Below are 13,186 nucleotides of genomic sequence, written 5' to 3'. Positions count from 1 at the left end.
GGGTATGGAGGGCAAGTAAAAAGGAAAAGGAAATGCAGGAGAAATTTCTTCTACTGTTCAATCATTCGTTCTCTGTAAATTATCTGTTTTCTATGTTATCTTTTTCACAATCTAAATAGCAGATGCTTTTTCTCCTGAATTAACCACCACCTGTCTTGGCATTTGCTTATTTCCAAAGCTGTGTCGCTTCATTGTATGTTTTGGGAAGTTTCTCAACTTTTTCATCCAACTATTTTTTTCATGACTGTTTTATCATCATATTTTAATTATCAAGAACATCTTTTAAATGTGTGATTATTCCTTTTTCATCATAGCCAATTCTTGTTTTATATCTGCAATGTCACCACACTTTCTCCTGAGAACATTGTTTCTTTAAATTGTTTTCTAAGTTATTGTTTCCTCAAGTATCAATTGTTTCCTTTGTTGATTTTATGCTAATATTGTTGTTCTCATTTCCAAAATAATCTTGGTTGTTTATTCACATTTATGGACAAAATATTAGGTTGATTTATACAGTTAACTCTTGATATAGGTAGAAAAAAAATTGGCTTCTGGAAGATACCCATGAGTTAATCCAAAGAGCACTGAATATGTTATAGCAAAGGGAAAGTAAAATAAAATAATAGAATTAAGGTTGATAATCAACTCAATTTGAAACAAGGAGATTATCCTTGATTATCTAGAGAGGAAAGGTTGGGGGACTTGGGTGGTAGGGGTAGAAATTCTACTCTAGAGCCTCCAGAAAGGCTGCAGCCATGCTGATATGGCTGACATAAAATCTTGATTTTAGCTCATTGAGACCTATTTTGGACTTCTGATTTCCAAAATTGTAGGATGACAATAAATTTGTGTTCTAAGTTACTAAGTTTGTGGTAAGATGCTGCAGAAGTAATATAAATCTGATACAGCTCTCCACTGGGTTTTCTGTACGGATTTTTTCTGCTGATCTATAGATCTTTTGCTAAAGAGTATTGATTTGTAACTTTAAGGATAAAGTTACAAGTCAAAGTTTTAAAATTAAAGCAGTTTTAAATTAAGGATGGGCAAGACTGAGTTTAACTTTAGTCATATTATTAATAAAGTGGGAATGACTTCATTCTCAGAAACTAAAATTTATCTTGGAAACTGTTAGCCTGGTCCAGGTATGTCATTCAATTTTTAGAGTATATTGCTGATTTTAAACTGATGCAAAATGCTGCTTTTGCAATGATAATGGTGAAAATAGGGCAGTTAAAGGTCAGTTCAAACAAATATTTGTAGATACTGGCTGGCTAGCAGTATTCGTTGTTTAAGCTTTGATATATTCCACGTGTTTTTGTTTTCAGAAGGCACCAAAATCCCTTATATTCTGATGTTCCATCCTCTAATCCATATCCTTAAGGTCGTATTCCTGTTTGTACATTTTTACTATCATTAATAGGATTTAGAATTGAGAAACAACATAAAATCATATGCCACGTCATCCACATTGAAGTGGGAACCACATTTACTTCTGGTATTATTTTGTTTCTCTAGAAATTACCACCTCTAGAATGAAAGCTACTAGTTGGTTGCAAGAGTTCAAGAGTTGCCATTTTGACTAGATACTATCCAAAGTTCAGAAAATAAAATGAATTACCTGTTCCAGGCTCTTCAATCGAGAGAAAGTACTTTTGTTAGAGAATGTTAGCATCAGAGAAACCCTTGTGTTAAAATAACTGACTATAAACTGCACATCTGAGGAAGTTGATTCTTTGTTTCTCTTGCCATCAAAAGCTCTTAAGAGTGACAAAATCACAATCACTCCTCTAAGTGTGCAATTGCCTATGTAGCATGGAGTTGCTCTGCTGGCTCAAAGTTCTTTTCCCATTTTATTTCATTATTCCTTTGGCTTTTACAACTTCTAGCTCCTAGCTACATATATGCATCTTACACGTGCCACCTGGTTTCATGATGACAGGTCTAGGCTTCCCTTCTATTATTCTGTGTTTGATTATAGTATTTGACCCTTCATGAAGAAAAGCAGTGATCCTCTTAAAGCATTACTAGCTGGTTGACTCTATCACACTACTAATAACTGATCAATAGGTTGCAGGCAAATGTTAGTACAGACATCCCTATAAAATATCAATAAAACCTTATTCTCAACATGTCTCATGATAACTGAGTCTAACCCCTACACTTGTGAACCATGTATTTTACTTCTAAATGATGGAATGTTAGACTTTTTCTATTGAAAGCAGGACTATTGTAGCAGAATTGGTCCAGATTTTACATACATACACACACACAACCCATTATTTAGATTTGGCTGACCATTACGCTAAGGCTATTCAGGTAAAAACCCTGGATTTGTCATGTTTTCACCCTTTTTTTATGGACTCTGAGTAATATATAAATTTCCCAGACAGCATTTTCTGTCAAGGCATGTTTATCTCCTAAAAGGCAATAATGTCAAATTCTAGAATGGATCCATTCATGTGGCTTGCGATCTCTGAAACCAAACATACCTGTAAACGCTTCTCACATAACTCAATGGCACTTGTCAAAAAATATTTACTTTACCTAATCAAATGAGTACTAATAATTGTGAAGAGCTAAGACTTACCTTCAAAATAAACCAGCACCTTTGACCAATTCAAACATTTAAAGAGCCAAATTCTTGACTTTCAACCATGTGAAACCTGACAGATTAAGTCTGTCTACCTTTCAGAGACCAATCTGAAATGTCAGAACAATACTTCAGAGATACAATTTACTTGGTGGGAATGCACAGATATTCAAGACAGTTAACAAAAGATATGATAATTCCTACACAAAATGGCATTGCTAGTTTCAAGTCAAATCGCTTTAAATGTAAAAATGTATGTGCATCTTTTCTGCAAAGCCTTTTAAGAATGAAACATTATTTTTTTTTTGTTTTTGTTTTTGTTTTTTTTTTTTTGAGGCGGTGTCTCGCTCTGTCGCCCGGACTGGAGTGCGGTGGCCGGATCTCAGCTCACTGCAAGCTCCGCCTCCCGGGTTCACGCCATTCTCCTGCCTCAGCCTCCCGAGCAGCTGGGACTACAGGCGCCCGCCACCTCGCCCAGCTAGTTTTTTGTATTTTTAGTAGAGACGGGGTTTCACCGTGTTAGCCAGGATGGTCTCGATCTCCTGACCTCGTGATCCGCCCGTCTCGGCCTCCCAAAAAACATTATTTGTTAATGACTCTAACATATGGTGAAGGTACAAACAATATGTTGGAACCTGACTTTTTGAACAGTTAAGAGTGACAGATTATTGCATACAGAATAACTAATTTTACAGAAATATTAATTGAGTAACGATCTAAAAAAGGTTATTTGATTGGTAGCAATGAGGAAGGATAGCCCTACTGTTCAAATTTAAAGCCTAGTTACAGAGTATATCTACAACCCTCCCACCAAAAAAAAAAAAAAAAACTTGTAAGGTCAATGTTATGGGCATGTTATGTGCATAGGTGTTTCCAATAAGCTCCTTATACTAAGACTGAGAGTACGGATGCAGGTTATGGTTAATGAGAATTGTTGCAATACAATAGGGAACTACAATTTACTACCTTTTAATGTATTAAGCTGTAATGACTTGGACTAGATAGTTCAAACAAGTTTAAGATATAAAACAGGAAAGTGTGTGTGTTATGTATATGAAAGAGAGAGAGAAAAAAGAAGAGAGGAAGAGAGAAAGTGAGAAGGAGAGAAAGAAAAAATAAATTGGGTGAAAGAAGATGGGGAAAAAAATGATACAGACCAAAAGAACCTCCAAATACATTCAAGTACTGAAAGAAGATTGCCAAGAAATGCCATTTCTTAGAGAGATAAATCAGTTTCCAGTTTTTCAAACTTGCTTCCTAAAACATTTCTATCCAAAAAAAAAAAAAAAATTGTTGTGAAAAAGAAATGCCGGAAGCTTACAACAAATAAGATTACTGCCATGAAGACAAGAAGCCAATTTCTATTAACCACAGAAGGAAGGGAAAATAGCAGTTTTCTGCAAGAGAAAGCCAACTCCACAAGAAGATAAAGTGTGGCAGTTACAGCACCCATGCATGCAAAGCACTGAACAGTAATTTCTGAGTAACTGTGTGACATTTGTGTGGCTATAACATCTGAATGAACATGTTATGGAAAGTCAATGCATTTTTAAATGAGTATACTGTGCCAAAAATAATTTAATCAACTCTCTCTTCAATTGTGGAGTAGTTTTGTTTTGACTAAGAGTATTTTTTCTTATAAAACTGATTCTCTGAAGAAAAATCTGGATGGTGTTGTCATCTTGATATGAATACACTTAGCATCAAAGGGTTTTCTGAATTACAGTAAATGTCAGAAAACTCTAAGGATTATTTTTTACCTTCAGTAACAATTAGGCAATAATAATTAGACTTCTTTTATAGGCATTTTTGGTTCTGATTAAAGGTGACAAGAACCATTACTAGGATAGTTTGATTACCAAATCACTTTAACAACTCTTATCCTTTTGTTCTTTAACCATTTACACTTGTCTAAGAAAATAAATTATTTCTTTGCCAATGAAGAGTTATTCTTACTCATGACCTTTGTCTCCAGGGTAGTCTATAACTTTCAGAGCATAACAGCTTCATCAAAGTTTCTCAAATTGTATTCTCTTCTCTTGCTTTCAAGAGCAGGGAATTCTTACTACTTCTAATTTGAAGTGAAGCTCTGTGTTACCTAACAGTATTTGACACAGTAGACATTTTGATTCCTCTAGAGTTAGAAATCTGTCTTTTTTTTCTTTCCCTGCCAGATACAGACACTAGAAATAGACGCCTTATTTTTGAAATCAAGAATATACTAAAGGATAGATACAGGAATGGATGTGAGAAGAGATTAGGAGCTTGTGATATGGAATACAAGTTGAGTATCCCTTACTCTAAGTGCATGGAATGCGAAGTGTTTAAGATTTTGAATTTTTTTTTTGGGATTTTGGAGTATTTGCATATATAAATAATGAGAGAGCTTGGGAATGAGATGCAGATCTAAACATAAAAATTTGTGTCATATACATATTATACCCATAAACTAAATATAATTTTATACAATATTTTTAATAATTTTGTGCTTGGGACAAAGTTTGTGTACACTGGAGTCATCAGAAAGCAAAGGTGTCACGCTCTCAGCCACCCAGGTGGACAATCTATGGTTGTTTGGCATCATCATTATTCCTAACTCTGAATGTATATGCTACTGATTAAACAACCATTTTCTTAAATTCATTTACATTAAGCACCTAACAGTAAAAAATATGACATACCATTAATACAGTGAAAAGTAACCTGTTCAGGATAACCCGCAGCACAGTACTATTACCAGAATACCTCTATCAGCTGTTAAACAATAAAGGCAGGCTTACAGTTTCTAACTACAGTGCTGTGTTTTGATTAAAAGGTTACTGTATACTGTAATTTATTATTTTTTCTTTTTTTAGATGATACAAAACTCAGAAACATTTGAGATGCCAGAAAGTAGGTCCTTAGTGATGAGGAAGCATTCTGCTGGATGTGTTTCTTAAATGTTTTCTCCAGAGTCATCTACCTCATGAACAATGGTTTTTGTCTTAGTCTCTCTTTGTTTTCATAAGCCAACGTTTTTTTGTATTCCGTTCATGCATACTGCTGTCATCCTCCAATAAGCCCATTATACATTTTCACCATGTCATCTATAGGTACCTTTTCTTCAGTGTTGAAAGCATCATCTTTGTCATCACGATTATCACAATCACCTTGGTTCCAAACCATTTGGGTTATTTCACCATCAGTCAATAAATGAACAACTGGGGCCTTATTATGTATGTTACAAACTACTTTGATATCTACTTCGTCCAGCTTATTCATGCACGCTGAAGGTATACTTTTTGCATATGCAAGAAAGTCAGACATTATTTTTTCACTTGATGTAGAGAATTGTTCAAAGTCATCACTTTGTCCATCATCATCATTGAACAGTCACAGGCCAGAGGTTGTGTCAGACACACACAGCTGTGTCTTTAGTTACTGTGTTCCCAGCAGTGGCAATAGCATGTATGGCATCCTTTATGCTGAACTGTTTTTGAAAATCTTCCACACCTACATTTCGGTTCACTGTTGCTAGCATGTTCAAGAAAGTGTTTATATACTTATTCTTCATTGATGTAAGGATACTCTGATCACATAACTGAGGGCATTGTCACATTTGAGATAAACTACATGGCATAAATATGATTTTTGATGAGAATTTCAACTGGAGGATGAGCAGAACAGTTGTTAAGGAACAGTAAAATCTTTCAGTCATCATCCAGTCCAGCTTCCATGCAGTGAACATGAGAGCTGGCACAAAATGTTTGTAAAACCAATCAGAAAAGATGTCCCTGGTGATTTTGGCTTGCATAATAATGGACTGGTAAGAAAGCCACTCCTTGAAAACAGAAAGAATGCAAGCTTTTGCCTATCACAGCAAGTTACACTTACATGTGCCCCCCTGCATTAGCATATCTCAGCTAAGTTATTCTGCACTTGACATCCTTACTTTCTGAAAGGGCTATTTTATCAACTGTACTCAGTATATTTTTGGAGCAAAATTATGAAAATAGTAATGTTTCATTAGCATTATAAACTTGTTCTGGTATCAGATTTTTATCAGCAATAGCCTTGGCAAACTCATCAATAAATTTATTGACTGCTTTGTGATCAGCAGATGCTATATCACCACAATTTTTTTTTTTTTTTTTTTTGAGACAGAGTCTTGCTCTGTCCCCCAGGCTGCAGTGGCGCAATCTTGACTCACTACAAGCTCCGCCTCCTGGGTTCACGCCATTCTCCTGCCTCAGCCTCCCAAGTAGCTGGGACTACAGGCACCCACCACCACACCCAGCTAATTTTTTGTATTTTTAGTAGAGACGGGGTTTCACCATGTTAGCCAGGATGGTCTCAATCTCCTGATCTCGTCATCCACTCACCTCAGCCTCCCAAAGTGCTGGGATTACAGGTGTGAGCCACCGCGCCCAGCCTATCATCACAAATTTTTAAAAAATGTAATAATATTTCTGAAATCAGCTTACATATTCACAATTCGCATCAGTTTTTCAGTTCATCATGATAGAATTTTGTTTAATGACCTGCATACCATTGAGTAGTAGGTGTTCACTGCCATGCTGACAGATCCACTCTTTCAATACACAATTGAGATCTTCATTTTTAGCTTTACACAGTGTTTTTCTATTTTTCATTAACTTTTTTCTGTCCATCATTTTCAGCATAAAATTTCATTAGTTTATCTTTTTCTTTATGGTGGTCATTTCAACATTATACTCTTCTGTAATACATTTTACATTTATATTGTTAATTTCTCAAACAGCTTGAATTTCTGTGCTGTAGATAAGCATAAATGCATTATCTTCTTCTTAACATTGTTACTCTTAAGGTTATCTGCAGAACTTTTTCACATTTTCAACAATAACTTTACAAAGCAAAGAATAAGCAAAAATATACAATGAGTAATGCATGTAGGTCTTGACTCCATGTAGGGAATCATGGGGACACTGCCACTGGCACATCTAGCCTATACATTTGCCATTTTATTACCCTTTGCGGACATGCTTGAGTGGGAAAATCTGGATGATAGTTGTGCCAGGCATATGCAACTATATATCTTTTGCAATATTATTATATCTTAATCCCGGATCCCTGACGCAAGGGCCTCTGAAGTCTTTGGAATCTTTAGAGGGACAGTAGAGTATTTTGGGGTGCTATTAAGGTGACTGATGGCTTGGGTCTCCTAGAAATCTTCAGAAAGAAGGCTGTCATCAGAAAGGCCAAGGCATGATTAGAGGGTTGGAACTTTTAGCTCTACTCACCTGGCCTCTGAGGAGAGCTGGGAATAATCACCAATGGCTGATACTTTCATCAGTCATGCCTATATAGTGAATCCTCCCTGGAAAACCCTAAATGATAGGGATTAGAGAACTTTGGCACTGATTAATGCATCTACATGCCAGGAAGGTGGCATGCCCAGAGAGGGCACGAAGAAAGCTCTGCTCAACACCCATACCTTATCCTAGTATCTCTTCTATTTGCTTGCTTCTGAGTTGTCTTTTTTTTTTTTTTTTCTGGTTCACTAACTAGAAATAGTAAAGTGACTTCCTGAGTTCTGTGAGCTGCTCTAGAAAGTTAGCAAACCTGAGAAGGGAGTTATAGGAATCCCTCATTTATAGCCAGTTGGTCAGAAATATGGCAGGAGGAGGACTTGCAGTTGGTATCTGAAGTGGAAGTAGACTTGTGGGACTAAGCCATTTTACTTGGGGAGTACAGTGCTAGCTCCAGGTAGTGTCAGGATTGAATTAAATTATAGGAAAATCAGTTAATGTCTGCAGAGTTGGAGAATCAGTTGGCATGAGAAAAAAATACAAAGAAATCATACTTCATAATATTATTAATCCATTGCAAAACTCCTTTAATTCATATATTCATTTTGAAGCTTCCTCCCAGGCATGTACAAATACTCCCTATTTTTCTCTCTTCTTTAAAAATGACTACAATTGACTCATCTTGCAGAGTTGTACTCCCATCGTTTTTTTTTTTTAATTATTCTTACATGGATGTGTCATTTATTCATTTAATTCATGTTTTTCATTAAACATTTATGTATCAACCTCAGATATGAAAGTTAAGAAGACAAAGAGGAATGTGACCTAGATCTTGCCTCAGAGAAAACACAACTAAATAGGTATCTTAATAAAAATTAAACACGGTAAATAGCTTTGTAACAAAGATTTCCTGTTTGGCAGTCTGTTTTCCTTCTGAGTTGATATATGAGCCCCAACACACAGCTCCAATTATCAATCAAGTAACCCAGTATAAAAATATGTTGTTATCTCAGACAATATAAAGAATAAAAATAAAAATATAGACTACTTCTTGCCACAATTTGATTACCACTAGGCTTAAACATTTATTTTTGAGTAAGGGATGGTCTATAATTATCATCCCTTTAAAACCATACTCAAGTTCATAGTAGTGCTACTTACAATAGCCAAAAAGTAGAAACAATGTAGATGTTTACCAATGGATGAATGGATGAACAAATTTGGGTATGAATCTGATTCATGCTATAACATGGATGAATCTTGAAAACATTATTTTAATTAAAATAAGCCAGACTCATATTGTAGGATTTCATTTGCATGAAGTATCCAGAATAGTATCTTGTTCTGTTTGGGCTGCTTTAAGAAAACAACATAAACTGGATTGCTTATAAAAAACAGAAATTTATTTATTTTTTCTGGAGAATGGGAAGCCCATGATCAAGGTACTGGCAGATTCAGTGTCTGATGAGGACATGTTTCTTGATTCATAGACAGTGACTTTTTGCTCTGTCCTCACATAATGACAAGGAGAAGGTAGCTCTCTGGGGTCTCTTTCATTAAGGCATTTAATGGCTATCCTGAAGGTTTTACCTTAATGACCTAATCACCTCCCCAAGGCTGCTCTTCTTAATACCATCACTTTGTGGGTTAGGATTTCAACATATGAGCTGTGCAGGTACACAAATATTCAGACAATAGCAAATACGTAAACCCATAGAGTCAGAAAGCAGATTGGTATTGCCAAGAGTGAGGAAATGTGAAGCAACTGTTTAATAGGCATGGGATATTATTTTGCAGTGATGAAAAGGTTCTGGAATTAGGTAGAGGTGGTGGTTGTACAAAACTGTGAATATATAAAATGCCACTGAGTTGTACACTTGAAATGGTTGATTTTGTTTTATGTAAATCTAACAAACATCAATTTTTAAAAGAAAAAAAAAAAAAAGGACAAAGGAAACACGCCCAAGTAGGCTATTTCTTTTTTAAAGGGCTGATTCTCAAAAGATTGACTGAAACAGCAATCTCTGCTAAGACTTTCAGTTCTCCTTTCCTTTAAGTGAAAGATTTGCAACTGTGAAATCCTTTAACAAGAAGATTGAGCTTATCTTTGTTGACCCTCATTTCTTAGACTCTACTGTCTGTTAACTACATTTTTTCTATTATTGTCTAGGAAACAATTTATTCCTTTTAAATGACACTTGATAATTATATTTTAAATGACAGATGATAATTTTTTTATATTAATTCATTCATCAGATTTTAAAAAATATATTAATAAACGTCCTAAGATTTAAACATAAAGTAGTTAATGAAAGAGAATCCTGCTTTCCCAGTTTTAACATCACATTGGAGAAATAAGAAAATAAGCAATAAGCAAATAAATAACTTATTTTCAGAAAATTATCTATGCTATGATAAAATTAAAAATGGATAATGGAAGAGAAGATGTGTCAGATAATATTAAATAGGGTGGACAGCCAGGACTCTCTGGAGAGATAATATGTGAGCAACTATATTAGTCTGTTTTCATGCTGCTGATAAAGACATACCCGAGACTGGGAAGAAAAAGAGGTTTAATGGATTTACAGTTCCACATGACTGGGGAGGCCTCATAATCATGGTGAAAGGCAATGAGGAACAAGTCATGTCTTACATGGAGGGCGGGAGGCAAAGAGAGCTTGTTCAGGCAAACTCCTGTTTTTTAAAACCATCAGATCTTGTAAGACTCATTCACTAACATGAGAACAGTACAGGAAAGACCCACCCCCATAATTCAATCACTTCCCACTGGGTTCCTCCCATGACATGTGGGAATTGTGGGAGTTACAAATCAAGATGAGATTTGGGTGAGGACACAGCCAAACCATATCAGCAACTTTGGGAACGACTGGAAAAAGATATGTATAATTCAGTGGATGAGTAGGTCAGACAGGTAGGAAAGACAATGGTAAGTATTCTGAGAGGAATGCACTTAAGTTCTAGGAATAGAAAGGAGGCCAGGATGACTAGAAGTAAGTGAAAGGAAAACATGGTAGAAGAGATGCAGGAAGAATAAATAGAAGTCGGGTTTACAGACCACGTATAAAGGGGTACTTTTACTGAAGTGTTAATCTTTACATGGAAATTGGATGCAGGGCTGTGAATTAATTACTAAGTCTTATAATTATTGTGTATCCTGTAGGGCTAGAGAAATAAATTAAATGAGACAAGAAATAACATATTTCAAATACCTGCTATGTGCAAAAGCAGTGTTAGACTTATCATTGACCTTCAATAAATACTTTAGAGGAGAAGCAAACTAAACTGATATAAATATCAAGGATTTTCTTCTTCCTTTATATAACTTTCTTTCATTGGACCCTACCTTTTTGGAGTGGAGATCTCATACATTCTATTTAATTTTTCATTGTGAGGTTCCATGCTGCAGTTCAGTTAAATGTCGCAGAAACAACCATTTGATTGCTGTTGCTTTATTCAGACGTATTTCAGAGAATGAAAGTCAGTTCATTTAAGAGAGGAGCTATTAAGTTTTGCACTGACTAAAAGGACTATTTTTGCAGAGTGGGTGCCCTTGTTAGAAAGCTCAAGTCCTCTGTTTTCAGCCAGCACAAGGAGATGGTTATTAGATTTAGGGCCATTCTTATCACTTCACTATTTCACATTTTACTCTCAAGCCACTTCACAGAAAATCCCTATTTCAACCATGCACAGTTAGTAAACATCAAAATACTCAGTACAAATGATCTATGTTGGATACAAGAAGGATAGCCTTTAAAGATAAATTAGCACTCTGGGAAAACACTGACTACATCTCTGATTTGAGGCCACTGGTTCATTTCTTTAAAACTGGGGAAGATCATATATTTATTTTTAAAAACAGAACATCACAATGTGTTTTCAAAATGGATTTTAAAGTGGCTGTGTGGGTGACTATCTTGACAGTTATGTTACTGATAAGACATTGTCAGTTCGAGGTTTTATTTCAATATAGGCAGATTCTTAATTTCTTTGCATTTGTGATTTAGGGAATCATATACCATCTGCAGAATTTAATTTTGTTCACTTTTTTCACATGAAATGTACTGCATTACGCTTTGTTTATTGTGAGATAATTCAAACAGGAGGCAAGTTCATAGATTTAAGAGTTAAAGCCTATTTTTTCTTCCACACAAGTCCCCTGCCAATCCTATTACCCTCTCCAATGGTAGTTATTACTTACAGTTAATGTTTCTTTCTAGATCTTTTTATATACATTCACATAAACATTTAAATGCACACGTGCACACACACACACACACACACACCGGAAAAAAACCCAGCAGACACCCACACATGCACACCCACACACATACATGTTATTTTATGTTAATTATTTTTAAATAAAAATTGGGAAGGTTGTCTGCTTTACTTAGAAGCATATTGTACAGATCTGTCAATGAAAATCATTATGAAACTATCTCATTCTTTTGAATTTTTGCTTGAAATTTCAGGTGTGGCTATCCCATAATTTAATTTGGTAAAAAATTAATCTTCTATTGACAGACAGAAAAATTGTTTTAAATTTTTTCTTCTGAAAAAAAATCTTACATCATGTCTTTATATAATTTTTCTCCCTAAATAAAATTTAAAACATTGAACCCTCACCATAATCATACCATGAATATCATTATAAACATCCAAGTCAATGGAAGCAAAACAATGTTATGACTCACACAAATTTTAAATAACAAATCTGAAAAACTATGTCATTCATTATTATCACGTTTCAATGTAAATTGTTTTGAAAATTCTGCATTTAGATTTTTTTCATAAATATGCTTATAAATACATTCTACTAGTGTTTCATGGATATAACTTGTGCTTAAAACAGTGTGTACCTATCTTTTATGTGAGAATTATTTTGTGTCTGTTACTATAACATAATTTTAAATAGAAATATACATTACATTTTGTAATTTTTATTAGTTATTTAAAATAGAGAAAATATTAAAAAATTAAAATGGCCTAAAACGGAACTTCCGGCCGGGCACAGTGGCTCATGCCTGTAATCCCAGCACTTTTGGAGGCCTAGGCGATAGATCACAAGGTCAGGAGATCAAGACAATCCTGGCTAACATGGTGAAACCCCTTCTCTACTAAAAATACAAAAAATTAGCCAGGCATGGTGGTGGGCGCCTGTAGTCCCAGCTACTTGGGAGGCTGAGGCAGAAGAATGGTGTAGACTCAGGAGGTGGAGCTTGCAGTGAGCTAAGATCACGCCACTGCACTCCAGCCTGGGCGACAGAACGAGAGTCCGTCTCAAAAACAAAAACAAAAACAAAAACGGAAC

The sequence above is a fragment of the Trachypithecus francoisi genome, unplaced genomic scaffold (assembly GCF_009764315.1).
Source record: "Trachypithecus francoisi isolate TF-2019V2 unplaced genomic scaffold, Tfra_2.0 Lachesis_group8, whole genome shotgun sequence".
Lineage (NCBI taxonomy): Eukaryota > Metazoa > Chordata > Mammalia > Primates > Cercopithecidae > Trachypithecus > Trachypithecus francoisi.
Note: the sequence above shows the minus strand (reverse complement) of the source record.